This window comes from Periplaneta americana, chromosome 4, assembly GCF_040183065.1.
Source record: "Periplaneta americana isolate PAMFEO1 chromosome 4, P.americana_PAMFEO1_priV1, whole genome shotgun sequence".
NCBI lineage: Eukaryota > Metazoa > Arthropoda > Insecta > Blattodea > Blattidae > Periplaneta > Periplaneta americana.
This window is the reverse complement of record NC_091120.1, coordinates 161,215,423-161,228,463: the sequence shown is the minus strand read 5'-3', so window position 1 is coordinate 161,228,463 and position 13,041 is coordinate 161,215,423. Positions and strand designations below refer to the sequence as shown.

Below are 13,041 nucleotides of genomic sequence, written 5' to 3'. Positions count from 1 at the left end.
CTCTTAAGCAAACCCCACACACAGTAATTCAATGGAGTAAGGTCGGGTGACCTCGGTGGCCAAGAAATGACTCCACCGTGACCGATCCAACGCCCAGGATACGTTTCATTGATCCTACTACAAACTAATGTCGTTTTGGTTGCGTCCGCATGTGTGTGCTCATGAAGGACATGAGACTGACGTCCGTGATTTTCAAACAACTGTATGTCAGACTTTGTTAAGAAATGTTCATATATATTTTTTTTTATTCACAATCACTAATATCATCACCCCTCATACCATATACTTTTTATCCTGACTCACGCTGTATGTTTCTTCTGTATTCCATTTTTCTGATTTTCCATGTTTTATTAATCTTGGTTTAAGCACCAGATTGGTAAAAAAAAAAAAAAAAAAGATAAGATATGCTTCTAAATACGCTAAGAGCTGAAAAATGCGTTAACCGTTTAAATATACATATATGCACTATAAAATCTTAACCTTTCGGTTTAAACACATTTATATAGGGTGTTTTAGAAATACTTTGACAAAACTTGAAGGCACGTTCCTCACACCTAAACAAGAAAAAAGTTTATATAAACATATGTCCGAAAAGCCTTAGTTTTTTAGTTATTAATGAAAGAACATAATGAAACATCTGTTAGATATTGTCAGCTTGGTAGCAAGTGTTGCAACTTTAATCAATTCAGAAACTCATAACAATGAAAGTTTACGTTCAACGCGTTTCGAGGTACAATCCAGCAACTTAAGTTTGTAACAGATAATAGTATTCATTTTATTAGATAATCGAATGATGTTATCGATACAAGTCTGCTGATGCACCCATTGTATCCTAGATGGCTATGTGTTGCTAAGGAGTCCATGATCCGACGAGTGCCTGCGTGTGTGGAAGCAAGAGAACAGTTTGAACATTTGTTATGAGTTTCTGAATTGATTAAAGTTACAACATTTGCTACCAAGCTGACAATATCTAACATGTTTCATTATGTTCTTTCATTAATAACTAAAAAACTAAGAATTTTCGGACATATATTTATATGAACTTTCTTTCTTGTTTTGGTTGAGGAACATGCTCCCAAGGTTTGTCAAAGTATTTCTGAAACACCCTGTATATTGGTAACATATGATCCGCAACTAAAAAAAAAAACGCAAATATGCTAAAGTCCGCCTCCTCGTAATAACACAGTAGCTGTACATTGCATATTGCCCACTTGGTTTTTGTTTGTTTGATACTGCTTTTTCGTGGCTCACTCTGTATGTGTGATATTAGTAGTAACTAATTTTCAATTTAATTTAGTGAAAATTGACTCTAAGGATGCTATGCATAGACATTTCGCTAGCCCGCGCTACGAGCGTGCTAAACTAGCCCCGGCTATCGAGTGATTACTTGTACAGGATTCATATCATATCATATCATATCATATCATATCATATCATATCATATCATATATCATATCATATCATATCGTTAACACTGGTTTATGAATACGAAAAACATAAGTTCGCTGATCATCCAGCCCTAAGAATGTCTATGAATATGGCCCTAAGGGCCGTATTTATAAACGATACTTTGGCTGAAGACTTCCCAAAGTCGAGTTTCGTAGTAAAATTTAACTTTGTTAAAAGTCCTATTCGTAGACAATACTTCTGATAATTTGACTTTCATTTCGGTAAGTCGAGATTTGACGATCTTTTATTAATGTTGGCAATCACAATCATGGCCTTCTAAACGAATTAAATTAATGAACAGCTGAAGTAGAGTAGGCATTGCCACAATAAAAGCCATCTTTTGAGTCTCAAATCAGTGAAACAATTGAACATCGGCAGACGTTAAGCGATTGTTGCAGCATTATATAATATTATTTCAATCTAAAATAAATTGTGAAGACGTGAAAGATAAGAAGATGCCACCAATGACAGATTATGAAAGAGACATGCTACTAGAACTAGTGAATACGTATAAAGAGTAGAATTAAATATACAAAATCAATAGTAAACCATTAATCCTTATACCCATAGGGCAATATCGAAGTGAAATAAGAGTATTATTAATGGAACAGGTAATCTTTTTTTATTATTCTGTTATTCATCAGTCATGTTGAATCGTGGATATTATTTAATACGGTCCATTTTTCAAATCTGTATCTTGATTTGAATTCATTATCTCTATAAAATGTAATAGACTTTTGTACATGTCTAATAATACGCCGAGAAATATGAGGAGCTTCAATAATTTCCTGGATGTTATCAATCTTCTCGGCAAATATAACGATTTACCAAATATCAGCCATTTTTCTTATGTCCACCAACGAAAGTCAAAGTCAAAGTCTAGATTTTCGGCGACTTTGAAGTAAAGTCACGATCGAAGTTTTCTTTCGTCAAAGTGTCGACTGTGAATAGGAAAATGGCGACTTTGTACTTTCCAAAGTCAACTTTGGTCCAAAGTATCGTCTATGAATACGATCCTAAGTGACTAGGCTTTAAATTTTACAATACAATAACTAAATATTTATTTCGTCTTCTACATTAGAATTAGAAGAGAATAGTTCAATCAATATCAGAATAACTTTTTTTTTTGCTTTATTTCTGAAAATTAAGGAAAGCCATATAAAACAGAAGAAGTGTTTATACGGTATTATAGTTTGTATGTCTTCTTAACATTTAATTCAAAATAACAAAAATCTCTTATGTTCATTTACACTATTCACATAATTTAATAAATCTGGCAGTCATACTCCAGTTACCATGACAACTAGCCAATGGACTTTCATAAATCAATAAATTGCATTACACTCGTAAATTCATTTCTACTATTCTGTTTGTCCTGTACAATAAATTTTTGCATATATTTCAATAACTTCGGAATAAAACCCAAATTAGCGATTTGGGTCGGTCTTGCACACAAATTCGATGTAACGAAATAGGAAACAAGTGACTGTGTTCATTGTCATGGAAACGTCTATACATTTCCATTAAATAGGTTGAGTTGTGGAAATGTTTGCGTTACATTGCACTTCCGAACCTTCAACAATCCACACACAATAATAATGGCAGCATTTGTAATTGGAACGCGTCCGTCGATCAAATTCCACCTGCCATTCTGGGTCGACTCATATCGATTTCACAAAAAGGGGTGAAGAGGGAGAAGGGAGTAGAGAGACGAGAGCGGGAAGGGATGACAGAGAGATAGAGAGGGAGAGAGACAAAAAAAAAATAGAAGATTTGCATGTACTATAATAATTATTGTGAAAGTGAAGTAACTTCATTACCACGCCACGAGAGCGCAGCACTGGGCACGGCCGAGTGTCATTAAAGTGTAAATTCAAGCGCCAACTCTCTTCCTACCTTCAATTAAGTTTACTCGATTAAAAAGCTGACTCCCTGGGAATCCCAGAACAGTCTCTAAATTCCTTCTCTGTTAAAATGTCACATGTTATGCTGCATTCACTTTTAGCCTGTTAAATCAAAGGAAAATCCCACGATTCCAGTTTTATGTTTGTTATTGCAGTGTAATCAGCGATGTGCGTGAGAAAAGTTTATGGGGCATATTTTCCTAAAGATTTTTTTTTTCGGAAAATTATTTCCATTCTTTAATTTGTAACTAAGAAAAGAGTTACTTATCAAGTTTCATAGCAAGTGAAAAGTTTTGGGTAGTGAGTGCTTAAGTTCTCTGGTTAATAAAAATTTTTTATAGCAAATCGAACATATTAGAAGAAATTAACTATTTAGTACCCAGAACTAAAAAGGATTTCACTTTTATATTTTTAAGTAGCAACTAGTATATTAACTATGTAAAATATGAAAATATATAAAAATTAGGTCAAAGGATTTATGAAACCCTTTGGATTTCTTGAAACGTCCTTATTTTTTGTATGTAAATAAAATAACAGGTTCTAAGACTTGTTTGTGTCACATACATTCGAAGTTTAACCTAACCAAACTTATTAATTTAGAGCCGGGATGTTTGGCAAAATGCCTTTTTTTACTGGGTGGAAGTAAATCATTATCTTCATAGATATAAATGTGATTTGGGGTAAATTAATGTGATAGGTCAATTTTTATTTGGTCTATTTTGCCTTTTTTAAGGTGTTTCTTATCAATTCAATAATAACCGCTTTTTTGTCATTTTAAAGCAATATTTCTTGTTTATTTGCAATTTTTCTAATTAATTATAATGTATATGACATTTAAGTATATGAAACAATGATTCACTTTACTAACAATAATACTTAGTTATTTACTTACTGGCTTTTAAGGTACCCGGAGGTTCATTGCCGCCCTCACATAAGCCCGCCATTGGTCCCTATCCTGAGCAAGATTAATCCAGTCTCTACCATCATATCCCACCTCCCTCAAATCTATTTTAATATTATCTTCCCATCTACACATCGGCCTCCCTCAGGCCTCCCAACTAACATTCTATATGCATTTCTGGATTCGCTCATACATGCTACATGCCCTGCCCATCTCAAACGTCTGGATTTAATATTCCTATTTATGTCAGGTGAAGAATTCAAAGCGTGCAGTTCTGCCTTATGTATAGGGAAGACCAGGTAACTTGATACCCTAAGGGTGAAACCTAACCATTTTTCCCCCATTACTACAAATGCTAGTGGATTATGGTGATTTTCTAGTTTGAAGGTTGAATTTTCTTTTGCCAACTTCGTTTCGAATTTCGATACTGACAAATACTATAAATGGTAGTGATTTTGTAACTGGTATGTTGGCAGCTGAGGCAAATATCGACAATATTTGCCGGTACTGGAGTTCCATGAAATTAAAATTGTACTACATTTCTCAGCCGGTTACTGGAAGATACTGAAATTCGAACTTATTAATAATTAATTAATATTAGTATTAATATTAATACATAATAGTTATTTTATGTGTTGCGTTGTGGTTATAATTCAAGAATAGTTAGATAAGTACGAATAAATATAATATATTTGGGCGTGATAATGCACGTGGGTAATGGATAGAAATATTATTTCAAATTTTAATGAATTTCTTTCGTGTTTAGATTTTTATTACTATGTCAAAAAAATGAAATAGTGTTGCAGTGACTCCTCCAAGGAAGAAAATGTGTGGCATCCAGAGTACGCTTCAGAAATCTGTAGTTCACGTGTATAATGAGTTGAAGAAAGAAGATAATGAAGAAGGAATTATGCTAACGGAGACAGCAATTACAACCAGAATAGGAAAATTATTAGGAGTAAGTATTCTTAAGCATACATTTCAAAGTGGTATTCAGTTTTAGGAGTTTGCACTAATAATTTCATGATTGTGGTCAAACAAAACAAATTTTTAGGTTAGGCCTATCTTTAATCAAGTCAGTGATTTTCATATTGCCACACTAAATACATTTAAGATACTGTAGTACTGCAGTAGGTGATAGCTTAAATACATTTACAAATTAGACGAACAAATAATCAAACAGCACGAAAGTAAATTTCCAGTTTTCTCTTTTGGTATTAAATTAACCGTTCAGATCACAATTTACATGCCACATCGGCTGAAGAAAATACAAGTCATATTGTAATTATTAACTTGATATTGCAGCAAATATTACATGAATGTTGGCCTGTTATGGTGCTTAAAAATAATTCAGTTTTATATAATGACTATATAACATACTCTACAAAGCATAGGAACGTTGACTCTGGCTGAATAATTTATTCATGACTGGTCTAAGTAATATTAAATACCGGTATGGTGTTTCTTCAGAAAAGCTACCCCACCCAAAGTACTTGTTAAGATATAACACTCGAGAGGACGAGGACGCACTACTGGGAAACTAACCATTTCTCTTCGTCCTGGACCTCTCGCATGTTATATTGGTAATTAGTAACAAGTTTGAGGGAGGGACTACAACAATGCATTAGAATATACAGGTAAGTGTCAAAGGATTTTTGTGCTGAAAGTATTTGTGGCTGTGCACTAAAACCACGTGTTCATCACTATGTAAATATCACAGAAATCAATTAAACAAAATAAAATTATGCCTTCTTTGGTGTAGCTTTTCTGGAGAATTACCTAAATATTAGCCTACTTAAACCTATCGTAGACCCAACCTAACATGTTGATCATTTTCTATTCATATAGCTGTAAATGTTGGTATCATGCATGAATTTTATGATATAACAATTTTTAGAAGTATTATGTTATTGTTTGTTATTACAGCTTGGCTTAACTACAGCCACGAAAGTGATAAATTCACACAAGGGGACCCCACTCGTGACACCAGGAAAACATAGACTACGTAAACATCCAGTGACTGATGCTGATGATTTTACGAAAGATGCAATTGCGAGATTTATTTATGACAAGTTACATAAAGGTAGGGAAGTTACAGGAATTATTGTGTTGATTTATGCAATGTAATTCTGATATTAGTCATAGGCCTATGTATAAAAATATGGCATAATTTTCATTTACTGTTACAGGGGAAGTACTAACAGCAGCAAAAGTTCTGGAACATATGAATGATGATTATGAAACATATTTATTTAGAGTATCCTTATCATCGGTGAAAAAAATTTTGAAAGAGATGAAATTTCTATGGAGCAAAGGGGATCCTTATACACATGTATGAGAAAGTGATGTTATTCATTTTTAAGAGAATATATAAGAAATGTGGAGCGTGAGAATCCTAAACCCGTAGTATTCTTGGATGAGACTTGGATTTTTATGAATGGTAAATTTCAATGCATTGTGAGACATTGAGTGATTGAATTTTTTACTAACAAATAGATTAACACTTATGTGGAATATGAAATTGCAATTAATATAGGCTACTAGTAATGAAATCAGGTGGGAACAACATGTTTTGCAATTAATAGTTTCATATTATAACTAGAGGTTAGTTATAAAATTCTTGAACGGTTTTCCTGTCTTTAAAATTTTTGTGTCTCTTAGAGTGTCAATGTGAATTGCTTTTCTCTCTCTGTTTTTTTAAGTAGGATCACTCACTTATTCATGAAATAAACCAGGTGAAGTTTCCAGTGACATGAATGGTGTTATTCATAGACCAACAAATGAGGGTGGAAGATTAGATGCCGGAACAAAAGGTGGATTTATACTCGGTGAGTTATATTGATTTATATTTTACATAAATTTGGCAAGAGTAATTTTTTTAATCAGGGTACAAAAATATAAAAATTGGTGACTAAATAAAAACGTGGGAAAGCCTTTCACCAAAGAGGATCTCATGTCATGTTTTATTTTCTTTATTTAAATGCTGTGAATTCATGTGACGTAATTATATGCCCAGGTATAATTTTTATTGCAGGTGCTGATTTAATTTTTTCATGCAATTGAAAGAAAAGTCAGGACTACCATAGTGCTATGAATAGCCCTGTAGTTGAGAAGTGGGTGCAAACACAGTTGTTGACCTGAGAACATTAGGGCAATGCGTTATTGTCATGGATAGTGCTGCATATCATAGCAGACTTGTGAAAAATCAGCCAACAACAAAATGGAGGAAAGAACAGCTACTGGTGATTGCAACTGAATATAATAGATTTGTTGTACTAAATGATAAGAGTTGATGGTGTGAAATCACCTTTTGATATTACATTGCAATATTAATTTCCATACTTTACAGTCATTATTATTATTATTATTATTATTATTATTATTATTATTATTATCATTACTACTACTACTACTACTTATAGATGCTACTTTTTTCTTTCAGGTGAAATTGAATCTACATAAGAATCCTAAAACAACAGAGCCTTGCCAATTACTGTTCTGAAGCGGCCTTGTCTTATGTGTTGTGTCTATATACAATTAATTCTTTCAGTTTTTTTTCCCCTTTAATGTAATGAAGTTGTTGGTTGATTGATACCAAGTGTTCAGCAGTTGATGTCATTTGTTATCTTGCACTCCAATATTTAACCAGATGATTGAAAGCTGTGTAAAGTTAAACAGTCAAGACAATGATCCATATCTTCATTGAGATTTCAGAAATGGCATGGGGAGATTCTGAAATATCAGTTCTTTGTAAATATTTGAGACAATCATGGCCTGTGATAATATGAGTACTGCCACTGTAGATTTTCATAGAAGTTCAGTTATTAAATTAGGTGTATTATTTTTACTATATATTGTACTATATTTTTGTTTCGCTTAATTGATGAATTATATATGCTGTAAATTGAATAGTAGACTGTAGGTCTATAGCTTAATTGATGAATTGTATGTGCTGTAAATTAAATAGTAGGCTGTATACCACAAGTGATGAATTGTTTATGCTTGTAATGTGAAGTAATTTGCATGATATTTATTATCAGTTTCTGTATATTTCAACTGATTGAATTGTTTATACTTTTAAATTGAATTAACTTGCTTGCTATGTATTATATTTTATAGCTTAACTGATGAATAATTGTTTAGGTTTGTCAATTTAATAATCTGAGTGCCATGTACTTCATATTTTTAGTGGAGCCACCAATGTAGCTTAGTCGGTAGACTCGTTGGCCTGCAAATTCAGAGCTGCACTCGAGGGTAGTTTGGATCCCCCATTTGGTCTGATTAGTTGGTTTCTTCTGAGGATTTTCCTCCATCGTGGAGCAGATGCCGGATGGCCTATTGCAATTTTTTCATTTGCTTTAGAATCATTCCGATTTTTGTTACCACATTGTCATGTTCTGATCTTGTTATTCTTTTAACAGTGTGGTAAGATGCAGGTATAGATAACCTTACAGTAATTTTGCTACCTTTCAGCTACCTCATTACCTCCCACTCCATAAAGTTCATGGATCCACGGAAGTACCAGTCGTCGATGTAATTCGACCATTTTGCTTAAAATATTAAAACACTGTAAAATATTGAGATTTCATGCTGTTACGTCCATTACTGCAGCAAGAACATCTGATTTTGAATCTGATAGTATGACAGCCTTCTCAGATTTATGAAGTCGATACTGGAGATTTTGTAAGCTTAAAAATGTATCTAAATTTTCACTATCAAAATTAGTCAGTGTTTGAAGTTAGTTAGTTAGTTAGTTAGTGGCGTTTAAAAAGGGCGCGTCAGCTACTATGGCTATTTGCGCCCTTATCTAAAATCTTTCACTAAACACAAACACAATACAATAACCAGAATGTTTAAAAAACTAAAAAGCGTTGTCACGGTTAAAATGGGGCAAACAAGTGTTTGAATATAATTCCCTGTAAAAGGGAATATATTGGTATTGTACTACAACACCACTACATCTATGGCTTGGTAAACAGGATCCATCTATAAAAAATACTGTATGTAGTCACTCACTGACCAGATCATTTATCGTTTCTAATGATTTTTAAAATGTCTGGAGAAGTATAACATTTCTTAACATCATCTGTTAAAGTTATCTTATATACTATTCATTTTCAAATAACTTGGGATTGTGTTTTATTAGTAAAGTTTCCCTTAATTGAGCAAGTTTGAGTTCTCCAAGTAGAGTCAAAAAGTCTGTTGGGATTTTGGCTCAGTTTATTAATATTTGTGGACTGTGATTTTTTGTTCTAGACAACCATATTATCTGCAAATGACGAGATTATCATAAGATCTATTTCTTTAGTTAGACCATCGACATTAATATTGGAAAATGTATTCCTGAAAACAACAATGTGGGAAGCCCAGATGAATCTGTCTCTATTTACATATTTGTGACAATGAATCAAATAATCAAGTCACTGACCCAGTGTAACACTTTATCATGGACACCCTAAGTTTGCAATTTCTTAAGTGATTTATATCTACAGAGCCATATGATCCTTGAAAATAAATTAAAATTGTTAAGTTGTTTTGTTTTCTGTTTAAAATATCTTTAATATCTTGACTAAAATTTAAAATCTGTCCATTTGTTGAATGCAATTCTCTAAAGTCAACCCAATAAAATGAAAGTTAGTTACTAGATTCCAGGAACCAATTCAATCTATGAAATCATCTCTTCCATAATTTTGGCTATCATACTAGTAAGTGGTATCTGTCGATAACTCGAAAAGATATTAGTTGAATAATTGCTTTTCAAAATTGATGTTATGATAGATTTTCTCCAGACAGATATTGTATTTTAGATGAGATTACAAGATAAAAGTAGTGAGTTTGCTTGTTTGCCAACATGTTTAAGAAAATCAGCATGTGTATTGTCTGGACTTGGAGATGTTTTGGGTCTTATGTTATTAAATTAATAGTAATATTCAGTTCTTGATTAAATATTGTTATATAAAGTAGATAGTAGATTTAACATTTCTTTCAGTTTTTCCTTAATAGTCTGACGTACACAGATAAAACTAACAACCACACCACCAACTAATCTAATAGAAATTAAAATATAATTAAATGTAGAAAAAGTAATTAAAATTATAAATACACGTAATAAACCATAACCCCCTAATTTCAACAATATACTATTTTATTCCCTTTTACAGCTTGTAGATAATTATTAATTATAGTTATTACTTATTAGCATAATATTTATTGAACTTATTGGCTATTTCACTTCGTTTGAAAGATGTTATTGTGTACAAAAAGCATTTTTTGATGATCGTTTCATGCTGTATGTTGTGTAAAAATCTATGATTTCTGGCCATCTGTTCTGTGTAATCCATCTTTTGTATAGAATTAATAAAATATTCTTTTGGTAGTAATTATTTTATTAATTGAGTATTTAATTTTCACCAGCTCACATTTCTTGAATCATTTGTTTTTTCTTATTTAAATTTAGGACACAAGAGCCAAAAAGAGACATCACAGTTATGTATCATACATTTTTTCATTGACAGACGTGGAGTTGCAGAAATAATAAGTGTAAGTGTAGCATTATTAAGCAATTTACAAACAAATGAAATCTTTAAAAAGGTATCTAGAAGTGAAATTACTTATGGCTTTTAAGGACCAAAATTATTTTTGTAAGTTGATTTATTATTATTTCAGTTTTAGCCTAGTTGTATTATCCATTTCCTTACCAATTTCAAAAGATAATCAGAAGTTCATTCGAATTCCAACCAAAAGTCAATTGGTTATTAATTTATCTACCTTTAGGAAGTACAGTATATGTACGCTGGAATCTTTGAAGTGAAGTGACAATAATTTAATTGGTCTTGGAACAGATTTGATTCTTGAATATTATATACTATACTTTGTTGTATATTTACGTCTAGTAACCTATTAATGCTAATACTAATAATAATGTAAAGGAATAAAAGAATAGAACATAGCAATACATTTCTCATTATTATTGAAACTATTTAGAATAACCTTCCGACATTAAGGTAAAGTACGGTGAGTAAAGAAGTCATTCAGTACATAGGATCGTGATTTTACTACATGTGGTGATATCTGGTAACAGTTGGCAACACTGACAAGGCGGAAATATTTGCTGTTTGGGAACTGAACTTACGTGATCCTCACTATAACTTTCTCCATTCTCCTGTAACTTCATCACTCTTAGCCCCAAATATTTTTCTAAGACCCTTATACTCAAACACCTTTAACCTATGTTCCTCTCTCAAAGTGAGAGTCCAAGTTTCACAACCATAAAGAACAACCGATAATATAAATGTTTTATAAATTCTAACTTTCAGATTTTTTGACAACAGACTGGATGATAAAAGCTTCTCAACCGAATAATAACAGGCATTTCTCATATTTATTCTGTGTTTAATTTCCTTCCGAGTATCATTTATATTTGTTACTGTTGCTCCCAGGTATTTGAATTTTTCTACCTCTTCAAAGGATAAGTTTCCAATTTTTATATTTCCATATATTTATATTTTCTAAAAGTAAATCTATAACATTTTGTAAAACCCGAGAGGAAACTAGTCTTAATTACGAATTCAGTGGTGTTGTAATTCCGCAAGAACAATGTTGTAAATACCTAGGAGTGTATTTAAACTCCAAACTTTCTTGGGGAGAGCATGTTGATAATGTTACGGGTAAAGCATGGAGGGCACTTCACTTTATTATGAGAATCTTGAGAAAGGCTAGCCCCAAATCGAGGGAAATAGCATATCAAACGTTAGTGCGACCGTTAATGGAATACGGAACTACGTGTTGGGATCCCTATAGAATATACCAGATAAATTCCTTAGAAAGAATCCAGTATAGGGCAGCGAAATTTGTTAAAGGTAAAAGAGAAGATGGAAACGATTCGATAAAAGAACTTAAATGGGAAACTTTGGAAAACAGACGTAGGAAAACTAGAATAACATCATTGTATAGAGCACATCTAGGTCAGAAAGCATGGGTAGACATAACGGCTCGGTTACAAAAGCCAACGTACTATGGTAGGAACGATCATGATTTTAAAATCAAATGTAGGAAACAGAAAACGGATGTAGGTAAATTCTCATTTTTAAATAGAACTATAAATGATTGGAGTGACCTACCTGCAGCGGTCTTTGAGGGCTGTCCTTCCTTAAGGAGATTCAAGAATAATTTAAAAAGTTGTATATAAAGTGAAAATTAAAATTAAGGTGACATTCAACATTTAATTTTTTAAGGTGACATGTATTTATCTAGGCTGACGAGTTTACTTCCTTGGTTTGAATTGTAAATTATTTAAAACTAGCGTGTAAGAGGGCCTTAGACTAGAAATGTTTAGTTTAAATGTAGTTCTGTTTATAAGTATGCATAAGGATGTAATTATTTGACTTATTTGAACTGTTGTATCAGTGAAGCGAGGTGAGTCAGTGAAGTTATGGTTTTACAGTGCAGTGAACAGTTCCGATCAGTGATAATTTATAGCGTCAATGAAATGTGTTCTATAGTGTCAGTGAAATGTGTTACAGAGTGTCAGTGAAATGTGTGCTAAAGTGTCAGTGAAATGCGTCATAGTGCCACTACAGGGAAAGAGATGAGAGTAAAGTGAAAGACTATTGAAACTTATGTAGGACCTATAGATAATTATGTAGGTTGTATTGTAAAATTAGGTATTTTATTTTATGTTTTATTATTATTGTGTTAAATTGTATTGTGTATTATTATTGTTTGTATTGTGTATTATTATTGTATTGTGTGTAAAATTGTATTGTGTATTGGTTATCATTTTATTGT

The 13,041-nt window shown here is 32.3% G+C and overlaps 1 long non-coding RNA gene across 4 annotated transcripts; it reads left to right on the top strand.

Moving 5' to 3' along the window:
* Positions 1-4,586: 4,586 nt before the first annotated feature.
* On the top strand, positions 4,587-11,371 carry LOC138698375 (uncharacterized). 4 transcript variants are annotated; one of them, XR_011331850.1, is made up of 5 exons: positions 4,587-5,212; positions 6,181-6,337; positions 6,444-7,082; positions 7,289-7,496; positions 7,697-11,371. It is a non-coding gene; the product is annotated as an uncharacterized lncRNA (long non-coding RNA). The 4 variants fall into 4 exon arrangements; XR_011331852.1 differs by lacking the exon at positions 4,587-5,212 and having other exon boundaries at positions 6,038-6,337; positions 6,444-6,694; positions 6,960-7,082; positions 7,697-11,367; XR_011331851.1 differs by lacking the exon at positions 4,587-5,212 and having other exon boundaries at positions 6,038-6,337; positions 6,444-6,694; positions 6,957-7,082; positions 7,697-11,367.
* The last annotated feature ends 1,670 nt before the right edge of the window (positions 11,372-13,041 follow it).